Genomic DNA, 12416 nt, shown 5'->3' with positions numbered 1-12416 from the left:
TTTTGGTTTTCTCGTTTCTCTCCTTATCGCTCTCATCATCAATTACCAAACCCTAGCCACCATAACCCTCTAGCCGACTTCAAATCGAGAACGGTTGCAGAAAGAGGAGAGCCGCGGCAACAAAAACCATGTCTCTACCATTAAAACCTACAGATCTAAGATCGAATCCGAGCTCGCATCTATCTGCCATGGAATTCTGAAGCTACTCGACTCCAAACTCATCGAATCCGCGGCTAACAGCGATTCCAAGGTCTTTTACTTGAAGATGAAAGGAAATTATCATCGTTACAAGGCGGAGTTTAAGATTGGAGCCGGCCAAAAAGAAGCCGCAGAGAACACACTGTCTGCTTATCAAGCGGCTCAGGTTAATCCTCTTTTCTCATTACCAAATGTTAAATAAAAAAGAATACTCAGGAAGGATTAATAGGTACCAGGTAATACGTTCCCGCTTTTATCAGTGCTGTTCTTGTCCCTATGATTGTTAGCAAACAGTCTGGTGTGGTGTCGTTTTTGAACAACGATAAAAGTCACTGGAGGTTTGTAGTTTGGCTCCAGTGACGCACATGCCTGCAAGAAATTTCTTGCTGATTAGAGGTTGTGAACATATTATTGAAGCAGCATGTTATGCAGTAAGTTCAGGCTGAGGAATTAAGATGGTGAAACCCCCTCACGGACCTTTCGAATTGCATCCAACTCGAACAATAGCACTTGATAAAATTGCCCTTCACTTACACCATCCCTGTTCATTATCTTTTACTAATTAGTATAATGTGTAATTAAGATTGTCCATCATGCACTATAATGCGTAATTAAGATTGTCCATCATGCACTGTCACTTCACAAACATGCACTGTCACTTGTGGTTTAATAAGTGCTCTAGGTGTTTTAATTCGACAAGTACGTTTCCTATACTGAATTTGCTGTAGTTTATTGTTGGTGTTAGCTGTTTGCTTTCTTTCTTTAGTTTACGTGGAAATCTGTGATTAATTGCCATTCTTTGAGAAAATTATTTAGTTTCATTTTTTGATTTGACAAGCGTTAGGCATGGCTTGAGTAATCATACTTGTATGATATGGAAACTGTTCCAAGAACTTATGTTTATTGTTGTGGTCTGGCGTGGCTTGAGTAATCATACTTGTATGATATGAGAACTATGCCGAAAACTCAAGTTTTATGTTGTGGACTGTGGTCTTGTAGATTTCTCATATTTCATCAGGAGAAGGATGGCCTCTGATCAATGACTGTTCGGCGAACATAACATGTAGGATTTTCAAGTTTTTACCTATTGACTCGTATGATTAGTTTAATAAGTGAGATATAAACGGTATGTTTGTGAATTTTTTTGCATCACCTATCACTCATGAATAATTGTTTTCCCCCATTGGGATATGATCTTCAAGTTTTCTGCTACGGACAGTTGGTTTTGAATTATGGCATCTGGAGTTGGTTGTGGGATCCGTTCTACTTGTGTCATCAACTCAGTTCTTGATATTGAAGATATGGCCAGATTTTGCAAAGTCTAGTGAAATAGCTAAGCAACTGGTGTAGTAGCCCGTACCCTAATTGAGTAATTAAAGGATTAATGCTAATTAAATAAATTGGGGATTGGACGGATCGGAAGCTCCGAAGGGACGATCGGAAGCTCCGATCGGGATCGGAAGCTCCGATGAGGATCGGAGGCACCGATGATATTACGTCATCCATGACGTGTGGCTGGATCGGAAGCTCCGATCAGGATCGGACGTTCCGATCACCCCTATCCGGAGTCAACAAATGATATTTTGACACGTGGCAGATCAGGATCTTCGGAAGCTCCGATGGCAGGATCGGACGTTCCGATCGAGGTTCGGACGTTCCGATCGAGGTTCGGACGTTCCGATCGAGGATCGGAGGCTCCGATCGTTGTCTATAAATAGAAGGCCGAGACTTCATTTCTCCTTGCCAATTCCGGATTTCCTCCCTATTTCTAGTCATATTCGAGCTGTTCTAGTCTTTTTAGGCTTGGTCCGGAGGTCGGAGAGGCGTTCGGTAGTCGTAGCGGAGTTGTGCCCAAGTTCTGGAGGCATCGACATCAAAGGGCTAACGACGGACGAAGGTATAGCTTTTGCTTCCTATAAATATTTAGGAGTATGCAATAGCTTAGTTAAGGCTTTTAGGGCGCTATAATGATAGTAGTATCATTTCGCTGTGTAGGCGGACTTTAGGCTTGGACTTAGAGCTGGTAGTGCCTACCTGGTATTTGAGGTACGAAAGTACTGTTCGAGATATCCTGACTGAGTATGCATGTATTATGTGACTGCATGATTTATATGCCATGATATTATGCTGCATTCATTTGCATCTTGCTGTATCTCCTTCGAGATGTCTGTTAGTAGGGTTGTACCCTATCCTGTTAGTGGATGGACTTCCATCGATTTGGGTCCGGCGTATCCACAGTTATCTTGGTATGGGAGCCACCTCCTGAAGCGACGGCACAGCGTGCTACATACCAGGGCCCGGTCTGTCTCTGTTATCTGATCCTTGACCTCGAGTCTATAGGGAGTTCACTTTGCATGCATGTATACTCATACTCTCGCACTGAGCGTTTTATGCTCAAGTCTCGTACTCTGTATTTTCTGGACACCCTATTCCATGGGGCAGGTTTGCGATTGGACGAGGAGGGTGGATCCAGGAGGGGCTAGTCAGTGGTTGGCCAGCTGGAGCTTCGTCTAGGCTTTATTACTGTTGTTTTGGGTTTATACAGCTATTCGATTTGGTTGTATATTATTGGATAAATTACAGATTTCTTTACTTGAGATTGTATAATGTTATTGTTTTCCGCAGCTTTATTCTGATATCTGTTTTATTAAGTTAATTGCATGCCTAAGTTCTGTTTAGTAGGTGATCTGGGTAAGGGTCACTACATTTATGGTATCAGAGCATGCAAAAGATTTCTTGGGATTTAGTCTCATCTTGAGGTATTTTTGTAGATGTCAAATCGTGACGACTAGAGTTCTCATGGCAGTGTTGGTGGGCGTTGGGGTGATGCCGACCGGGAGCCTCGTCGAGAACGGCGTCATCGTCATCATGACGACGAGCGTTTCACTGTGCGTCGATTCTTAGCTATGGGTCCTAAGCCCTTAGTTGGAGGTGAGTCTCCGGAGGATGCGGAGAACTGGTTAGACCGCATGGAAACGACTTTTCAGACTTTCCAATGCACCGATGAGCAGAAGGTGGAGACCCTTGGCTATCTTCTGGATGGGCGTGCGCGCAGGTGGTGGAGGTTTACTTCTGCACCTTTTGTTGCGGCGAGAGGAGTGGCCACCTGGGCCGAGTTCCGCACAGCTTTCCAAAAGCGGTATTTTCCTCCTGCACTCCGACAGTCGAAGGCAGGCGAGCTACTGAGTCTGAGACAAGGAGCCATGTCTATCGATGAATATCAGCAGAGGTTCTTTGATCTGTTATCCTATTGCCCCGAGATTGCTGATAGCTCAGAGATGAAGTATAATATGTTTCTTCAGGGCCTTAATCCTAAGATCCATGACCGTGTGGCGGTTGGTGACGACATGTCCTACGAGGGTTTGGTGAGCCGTTGTCATCAGGCAGAGGACAGCATTCGGCGGAACAGGTCTTTCTCTCAGTCGAGACCTGCTAGTTATTTGGGTCCCCGTGCCCAAACTTTCAAGAAGTCTGGATCTTCTTCTTCCTCTGGTTCTGGAGGTGTTGTCCGTTACGGTAAGAAGGAGAAGTGTGATCACTGTGGGAAGAACCATCCATCCGACAAGTGTCGTAGAGCTTCTGGAGCTTGTTTCCGTTGTGGAGAGACTGGTCATATCCGGAGGGATTGTCCACTGTCTGGGGGAGGTGGTTCTGGTTCTGGTACAGGATCGGGTTCTCAGGCTACCGTACAGCAGAGGTCACAGGGACAGTCTGCTGGGAGTTCTCATTTGAGGCCACGAGCTTCTGGCCAGGTGTTTGCCCTGAGACATAATCAGGCTGTGGAGGAGAATGAGAAAGTCATCGCAGGTACATTTATGCTTTATGGTATACCTGCTCTTGTACTTATTGACACTGGTGCATCTCATTCCTTTATTTCTGCACGTTTTGTTAAGAGGCATAAATTACCATGCATTGCACTAGACGTAGTGATGTCTGTTTCTACTCCGACGGGCCAATCTGCTTTGGCTAAGCGTCTAGTGATGGGTTGCCCTTTAGAGTTCGAAGGGAACATTCTGTTAGCGAATCTCATGGTCCTGGCGATGGACGACTTTGATTGCATTCTGGGAATAGATGTGCTGACTACCTATCGAGCTTCAGTGGACTGCTATCAGAGATTAGTACGCTTTCATCTGGAAGGGAGTGAGAGTTGGTTTTTCTATGGTGAGGGAGCGCGACCCCCGATGCCTTTGGTATCAGCTTTGAGAGCCTGTCGAGCTCTAGAGTCTGGCGGGGAAGGCTACCTTATCTATGCAGTTGATTTGTCCGCTGAGAGTATTGGGATAGAGAGCATTCCTGTTGTGGATGAATTTCCAGATGTGTTTCCTGATGAGATTCCGGGTTTTCCTCCTGCTAGGGAAGTCGAGTTTGGCATAGAGTTGATTCCGGGTACTTCGCCTATTTCTAGAGCACCGTATCGTCTGGCTCCGTCAGAGATGCGTGAGTTGAAGAATCAGCTACAGGATCTTTTAGACAAGGGGTACATTTGTCCTAGTGTATCTCCTTGGGGAGCTCCTGTTCTCTTCGTAAAGAAGAAGGATGGGTCGATGCGGCTGTGCATTGACTATCGGCAGCTGAATCGAGTCACTGTGAAGAACAAGTATCCGTTGCCTCGTGTTGATGACTTGTTTGACCAGCTGCAGGGCACATCAATTTACTCCAAGATTGACTTGAGATCTGGGTATCATCAGTTGAGAGTCCGTGATCAGGACGTAGCCAAGACTGCATTCCGTACTCGCTATGGGCATTACGAGTTCCTAGTGATGCCATTTGGTTTGACTAATGCGCCGGCTATATTCATGGATCTGATGAACCGTGTCTTCAGGGAGTATTTGGACAAGTTTGTCGTGGTCTTCATTGACGACATCCTGGTTTATTCGCGTAATACGGAAGAGCATGTTTCTCACTTGCGGTTGGTACTGCAGACTCTTCGAGATGAGCAGTTGTACGCCAAGCTGAGCAAGTGTGAGTTCTGGATGGATAGAGTGGTATTTCTTGGCCATATCATATCCAGGGAGGGGATTTCTGTTGATCCAAGCAAGATTGAAGCGGTACTTAATTGGTCGCGTCCGACGACTGTTGCTGAGATCCGTAGTTTTTTGGGTCTAGCAGGGTATTATCGTCGCTTCATTCTGAACTTCTCTCAGTTAGCTCGGCCGTTGACGCAGCTTACCCGCAAGGGTGTGGATTTTGAGTGGTCCTCCGAGTGTGAGGAGAATTTCCGTGAGCTTCGACGGCGGTTGACTTCTGCGCCGGTGTTAGCATTACCGTCAGGATCTGGAGGGTATGTAGTTTACACGGATGCTTCTCTTCAGGGGTTAGGTTGTGTCCTGACTCAGAATGGGCATGTGATTGCATACGCTTCTAGACAGCTGAAGCTTCACGAGGACAATTACCCAGTCCATGATTTGGAGTTAGCAGCCATTGTGTTCGCTTTGAAGATCTGGCGTCATTATCTGTATGGCGAGAAATTTGAGATCTTCACCGACCATAAGAGTCTCAAGTATTTGTTAACTCAGGCGGAGTTGAACATGAGGCAGAGACGTTGGATGGATTTGCTTAAGGACTATGATTGCGAGATTAAGTACCATCCGGGAGCTGCTAATCTCACCGCTGATGCTTTGAGTCGCAAGGTGCGACTATCCGCACTTCAGACTTGTTCGCTGTCTAGTGCGATCAGTGACTGTTGTACTTCAGGTTTTACCTTCAAGCATAAGAAAGGTATGCAGAGTATCCAGATTTTTGCGATATTATCTGAGCCAGCCTTGTACTCGCGGATCCGAGATGCTCAGATGTCTGATTCGAAGACCCAGCGTTTAGCTCGTCTAGCTAACGAGGGTAGCTCGTCTGGATTTCATTATCAGTCAGATGGCTTTCTGTGTTTGTCTGGTAAGCTTGTGATTCCACAGGATGAAGAGTTGCGAGAGGAGATTTTATCTCAGGCACATCGCACTAAGTTGAGTATTCATCCTGGGAGCAACAAGATGTACAAGGATCTACGTACTCGTTTCTGGTGGAAGGGAATGAAACGCAGTGTTTATCAGTTTGTTTCGAGATGTTTGGTGTGTCAACAGGTCAAGGCAGAGCACCGACGACCTGGAGGATTGCTGCACAGTCTGCCTATTCCTGAATGGAAATGGGAGTTTATCACTATGGACTTTGTGACCCATTTGCCGGTATCCCCGAGGAACTGTGATGCTATCTGGGTGGTGGTGGACCGACTCACCAAGTCAGCGCATTTCATTGCCTATAGCCGAGAGTACTCTGTGGATCGCATGGCTCGGTTGTACATTCAGGAGATCGTTCGACTTCATGGAGTGCCTGTGAGCATTGTCAGCGATCGGGACCCCAGGTTTACTTCTAGGTTTTGGGGGAGTGTTCAGCGTGCGATGGGTACTACTCTCAGTTTGAGTACAGCCTATCATCCAGAGACTGATGGTCAGTCAGAGCGCACTATCCGTACGTTAGAGGATATGCTTAGAGCGTGCGTCATGGATTTTGGGTCAGCCTGGCAGGATCATTTGCCGTTGATCGAGTTCGCTTACAACAACAGCTATCACACTAGTCTTGGGATGGCACCTTTTGAGGCGTTGTATGGGCGACCTTGTCGTACTCCACTCTTCTGGGAATAAGTAGGGGAGAGACAGGCTGAAGGACCGGAGTTTATCCAGCAGGCGATAGACATTGTTGATCAGATCAAGAAACGGATTAAGACTGCACAGGATCGTCCGTCCAGTTATGCTAATATCAAGCGTAGGCCTTTGCAGTTCGAGGTCGGGGAGAAAGTGTTTCTGAGAGTGTCACCTTTCCGCAAGATTCTCAGATTTGGCCTTAAGGGCAAGTTGTCTCCCAGATTTATCGGTCCGTTTGAGATCTTGGAGAGTATTGGCGATTTGGCTTATCGACTAGCATTGCCACCGCATCTATCCAGCATTCACGACGTGTTCCACGTATCTCTGTTGTGACGGTATGTGGCGGATGAATCTCATATTCTGCAGCGGTCTGAGGTTCAGGTAGACAAGGACTTGACTTATGTTGAGAAACCTCTTCGTATCCTGGATTATAAGGATAAGGTTTTACGGAACAAAGTCATTCCTTTGGTTTTAGTTCAGTGGCAGCGCCGAGGCACTGAGGAAGCTACTTGGGAGCTTGAGGACAGGATGCGTAAAGACCATCCTGAGTTGTTTTGATTTCATTCTTTAAGTTGTATTCAGTTGCAAACTCTGTAAACGTTTGATTTGAATAAAGAATGTTTCTGATTTCTGTATTTGCATTCGGTACTTAAGATCTGATTTCGAGGACGAAATATCTTAAGTGGGAGAGAATGTAGTAGCCCGTACCCTAATTGAGTAATTAAAGGATTAATGCTAATTAAATAAATTGGGGATTGGACGGATCGGAAGCTCCGAAGGGACGATCGGAAGCTCTGATCGGGATCGGAAGCTCCGATGAGGATCGGAGGCACCGATGATATTACGTCATCCATGATGTGTGGCTGGATCGGAAGCTCCGATCAGGATCGGACGTTCCGATCACACCTATCCGGAGTCAACAAATGATATTTTGACACGTGGCAGATCAGGATCTTCGGAAGCTCCGATGGCAGGATCGGACGTTCCGATCGAGGTTCGGACGTTCCGATCGAGGATCGGAGGCTCCGATCGTTGTCTATAAATAGAAGGCCGAGACTTCATTTCTCCTTGCCAATTCCGGATTTCCTCCCTATTTCTAGTCATATTCGAGCTGTTCTAGTCTTTTTAGGCTTGGTCCGGAGGTCGAAGAGGCGTTCGGTAGTCGTAGCGGAGTTGTGCCCAAGTTCTAGAGGCATCGACATCAAAGGGCTAACGACGGACGAAGGTATAGCTTTTGCTTCCTATAAATATTTAGGAGTATGCAATAGCTTAGTTAAGGCTTTTAGGGCGCTATAATGATAGTAGTATCATTTCGCTGTGTAGGCGGACTTTAGGCTTGGACTTAGAGCTGGTAGTGCCTACCTGGTATTTGAGGTACGAAAGTACTGTTCGAGATATCCTGACTGAGTATGCATGTATTATGTGACTGCATGATTTATATGCCATGATATTATGCTTCATTTATTTTCATCTTGTTGTATCTCCTTCGAGATGTCTGTTAGTAGGGTTGTACCCTATCCTGTTAGTGGATGGACTTCCATCGATTTGGGTCCGGCGTATCCACAGTTATCTCGGTATGGGAGCCACCTCCTGAAGCGACGGCACAGCGTGCTACATACCAGGGCTCGGTCTGTCTCTGTTATCTGATCCTTGACCTCGAGTCTATAGGGAGTTCACTTTGCATGCATGTATACTCATACTCTCGCACTGAGCGTTTTATGCTCACGTCTCGTACTCTGTATTTTCTGGACACCCTATTCCATGGGGCAGGTTTGCGATTGGACGAGGAGGGTGGATCCAGGAGGGGCTAGTCAGTGGTTGGCCAGCTGGAGCTTCGTCTAGGCTTTATTACTGTTGTTTTGGGTTTATACAGCTATTCGATTTGGTTGTATATTATTGGATAAATTACAGATTCCTTTACTTGGGATTGTATAATGTTATTGGTTTCCGCAGCTTTATTCTGATATCTATTTTATTAAGTTAATTGCATGCCTAAGTTCTGTTTAGTAGGTGATCTGGGTAAGGGTCACTACAACTGGTATATCTATTCATCTTCAACTCTTCATTGTCTTGTATGTTGTCTTTAATACTATTTAGTCTTAGGTTCTTACATCCTTGGAACCTCTGGATTACTTAGTTGTGGCATTTCTCCATGGAATAAGTGAGGTTAATCTTTGTTTCCCATATCGGCATTTTTCGACATTATGTTATCATAGAAACCCTGTTAAAAGTCGACATTTCTTGATGTGGATTGAGCAGGAACTTCTTTTCTGTGGTGCGCTATTACCACTTTTTGGGATAAACTGGACGAGTATACTTGCAGTTGCTGCCTTATTCGGCATATTACACTTGGGAGGTGGTCAAAATTACTCCTTTGCAATTTGGTACATCTCATCATAGTCATCTCTATCCCATTCGGCCATACCTATATGTAGCATTCCCATGTTTAATATTGTAGTTTTTCTCAGGGCAACATTTGTTGGGCTTGTGTATGGTTATGCAGTGGTTTTAACTTCGAGTGCCACAATGCTTTTTTGATGGGTTTTTAGTGTATATTATTATGTTATTGCATCACTTTGACAATCCATCAGTATATAAGAAATCACTGGAAGGGACTTGGGAGGGCAGCCAATATCTTTGATGATAATGTGAATTTTTGTTGGTTTAGCAACATAAAATTGATCCCTTACAAAGATCATATGATTGCCTGTTGCTAATTGATAAGTGTATTTAGTATGCATTATTTTATAGCATTTTGTGTTTAGTTTGCATGCATTTAAGTTATTTTTCGTTAGTTTTATTAGTGTTTTATGTTATGTGTTTGCATTAGACTCACCTGGTTGAATTTTGTAGGAAATTAATCAAAATTTGGGATTTCTGTGCGTTAAAGCCACGCGCGCGCGAGGCTCTTGCTCGCGCGTGCGCAGAAGAAGACTCCAGAAGTTGCCAAGGCAAAGCTGCGCGCGCGCGAGCCTCTTTCTCGCGCGTGTGCAGAAGGGATGACCAGAGAGCTTACAGGGAAGTGCGCACGCGCGCGCGCGCGTGTCCGCATGACCTAAGTTTCGAGATTTTTAGTTTGAATTGGATTCCAATTGGCGCGGCCCTATAAATAGAATTTTTATGCCCTTTTTTCGGACTTTTGGATCTTTGGAGAGCACAGGCGGTGGCTAGGAGCGAGTTCTTCAGATTTTCTGCTATTCTAGTATTTTTATTTTATGTTTTTAATTTTGGATTATTGAATTATGTTTATTAGTGAGTAGTTTCTTTATTTCGATCAAGGCCACGTGATTGGGCCAGACAGTTTATGTAAAAACTTGATTTATTTATTTGAGATTTTCAGACTTAATTGAGTTTATTGATTATCAGATTTATCTTTGCCTTACAAATTTCTTGGCCAGTTATTTGTTTGCTTGTTAATCGATTCCAATTTGTACAGAGGAGGTTTCGAATTCGATCACTTTGGTTTTCAACATAGTGTAAAACTGACTAGAAATAGAATTTGGTTTCATTATGCGGTTTAGGTGTTTACTGAATTTTCACAGTGTTTATGCATTTGGATTTGATTAGAATTATGAAATATTAATCCGTCAAATTTGAATAGGTTTGATTGTTCTAGAAATAGACCTTTGAATAAATTAGGAAAATTCCCGTAAATTAAGATTAAGTCTGATATCTTAGATCGATTGCTTGTTGCATGAATTTTCTGGTACCTACGTGTGTCCTTGATCGAACTTTTCCCAAATTTTAAGTAATCCAAAGTTTTCTGCTGCGTTTTTATTTAATTTAATTTTATTTGCAATTTTATTCATTAGTTTAAAATCTGAAATAATCCTTTTTCATTAGTCTAGATTAAGTAGAAATAAATAGATTTTGGTAATCATTTTTATACAGTCCCTGTGGGTTCGACACTTGGACCTTTGTCCACTATATTATTACTTGACCTGGTACGCTTGCCAGTAGAATTTTATTCACACCGATTAACGCGGTCAAGTTTTTGGCGCCGTTGTCGGGGACTGTCTTTGATATCAAAATTTTTATTTCGCTTGAGATTAGACATTACTTATCTTCTGAATTTCTGATTATAATTTTTTGGCGATTCTCAGGTACCCTTTGTTGTGCATGCGTAACACTCGATCGAGGGTACTACTACCACTTGATTTGGAAATCAAGCGCACGCTTAGCAAGATCCGAAAAGCCAAGAAATCTATCAATCTAGAAGTAGAGTCAGAATCTGAATCTGAAGTAGAGATGGCAGATAATCGCACTGTATGGGATATCATCCGTCCGCCAACTGAAGGTTATGGATCTAGTATAGTTCGCCCCGCTGTTGAGGCAAACAATTTCGAGCTGAAGCCCTCTACTATTCAGCTGATTCAATTGCAAGCTAGATTCGGGGGCTCATCTGTAGAAGACCTCTACGCTCATCTGGAGCGTTTTCTGTCGATCTGAGACACGTTCAAAGTGAATGGGGTAACATCTGATGCAGTACGACTGCGGTTATTCCCATTCTCTCTACAAGGAGAAGCTGCTGAATGGCTAGATGATCTGCCTGCTGGGTCTATTACTACATGGAATCAACTTGTTCAGACCTTTCTGAATAAATATTTTCCTCCCACAAAAATGGCGAAACTGTTCTCTGATATCATCTCATTCAGGCAGAAGGAAGCTGAATCTTTAAATGCTGCTTGGACTCGATTCAAAAAGATGTTGAGGATGTGCCCTCAACATAATCTCACTCAGAGCCAACAGACTCAGACTTTTTACAATGGGGCTGATCAATCTGTCCGATCCATGTTGGATGCTGCTGCTAACGGAAGCTTATTCAGGAAGACACCGGCAGAAGAATGGGAAATTATTGGAAATATGGCTGAAAGCAACATTGGATGGCCAGATGCTGAAAAGGAGAGAAAAGCTGGAGTTTTAGAGGTCGATGCACTAACATCACTTAATGCGAAGATCGATGCACTTACTCATCAGATGGCAGTTATGCAGACATCTCCAGCCAACCAAGTGCAAGTCCAACAGCCTGACGAACAACAAGTATTTGAAGTTGATGTAGCAAACTTCATGGGAAACCAAGGGAGACAGCAGTACAATCCATACAACAATACTTACAATCCTGGCTGGAAGAACCATCCAAAACTCTCATGGAAAACTGCAGATCCTACAGCTAATACATCAAAGCCAATAGAAAAGAAGCTCTCCTTCGAAGAAATTATGATGAAATATGTAGCTGGTACTGAGACCCGTCTACAGAATCAGGAGGCAATGTTACAGAGATTAGAGACACAGATGAGCCAGATAGCTACACAGCTGTCAACTAGACCAGCAGGATCTTTGCCTAGCAATACTGAGAGGAATCCAAAGGATGTTAATGCTATTCTGGCAGTAACTAGATCGCAAGCAGACACTGAAGCAAAGAATCCTGAAGACAAGGAAGCAAGTGACCTAGTCCAAGAAAATGAGTTGGAGGAAGAACCAAAGCAGTCAGACTCGACGCCTACGGGCAAGAAAGGTAAGTCCTCGCACTCAGTTAGTAATGATAATATTGACTTGAGTAAACTCCCATTTCCCCAGAGAGCAAAGCAA

At 44.1% G+C, this 12416-nt stretch overlaps 1 pseudogene; it reads left to right on the top strand.

Annotated features, from left to right (window-relative positions):
• Positions 1-265: 265 nt before the first annotated feature.
• On the top strand, positions 266-11043 carry LOC140861554 (uncharacterized; annotated as a pseudogene).
• Positions 11044-12416: the final 1373 nt, after the last annotated feature.

The sequence above is a fragment of the Henckelia pumila genome, chromosome 4 (assembly GCF_033568475.1).
Source record: "Henckelia pumila isolate YLH828 chromosome 4, ASM3356847v2, whole genome shotgun sequence".
Classification (NCBI taxonomy): domain Eukaryota; kingdom Viridiplantae; phylum Streptophyta; class Magnoliopsida; order Lamiales; family Gesneriaceae; genus Henckelia; species Henckelia pumila.
Note: the sequence above shows the minus strand (reverse complement) of the source record. Positions and strands in the feature narration are given on the sequence as shown.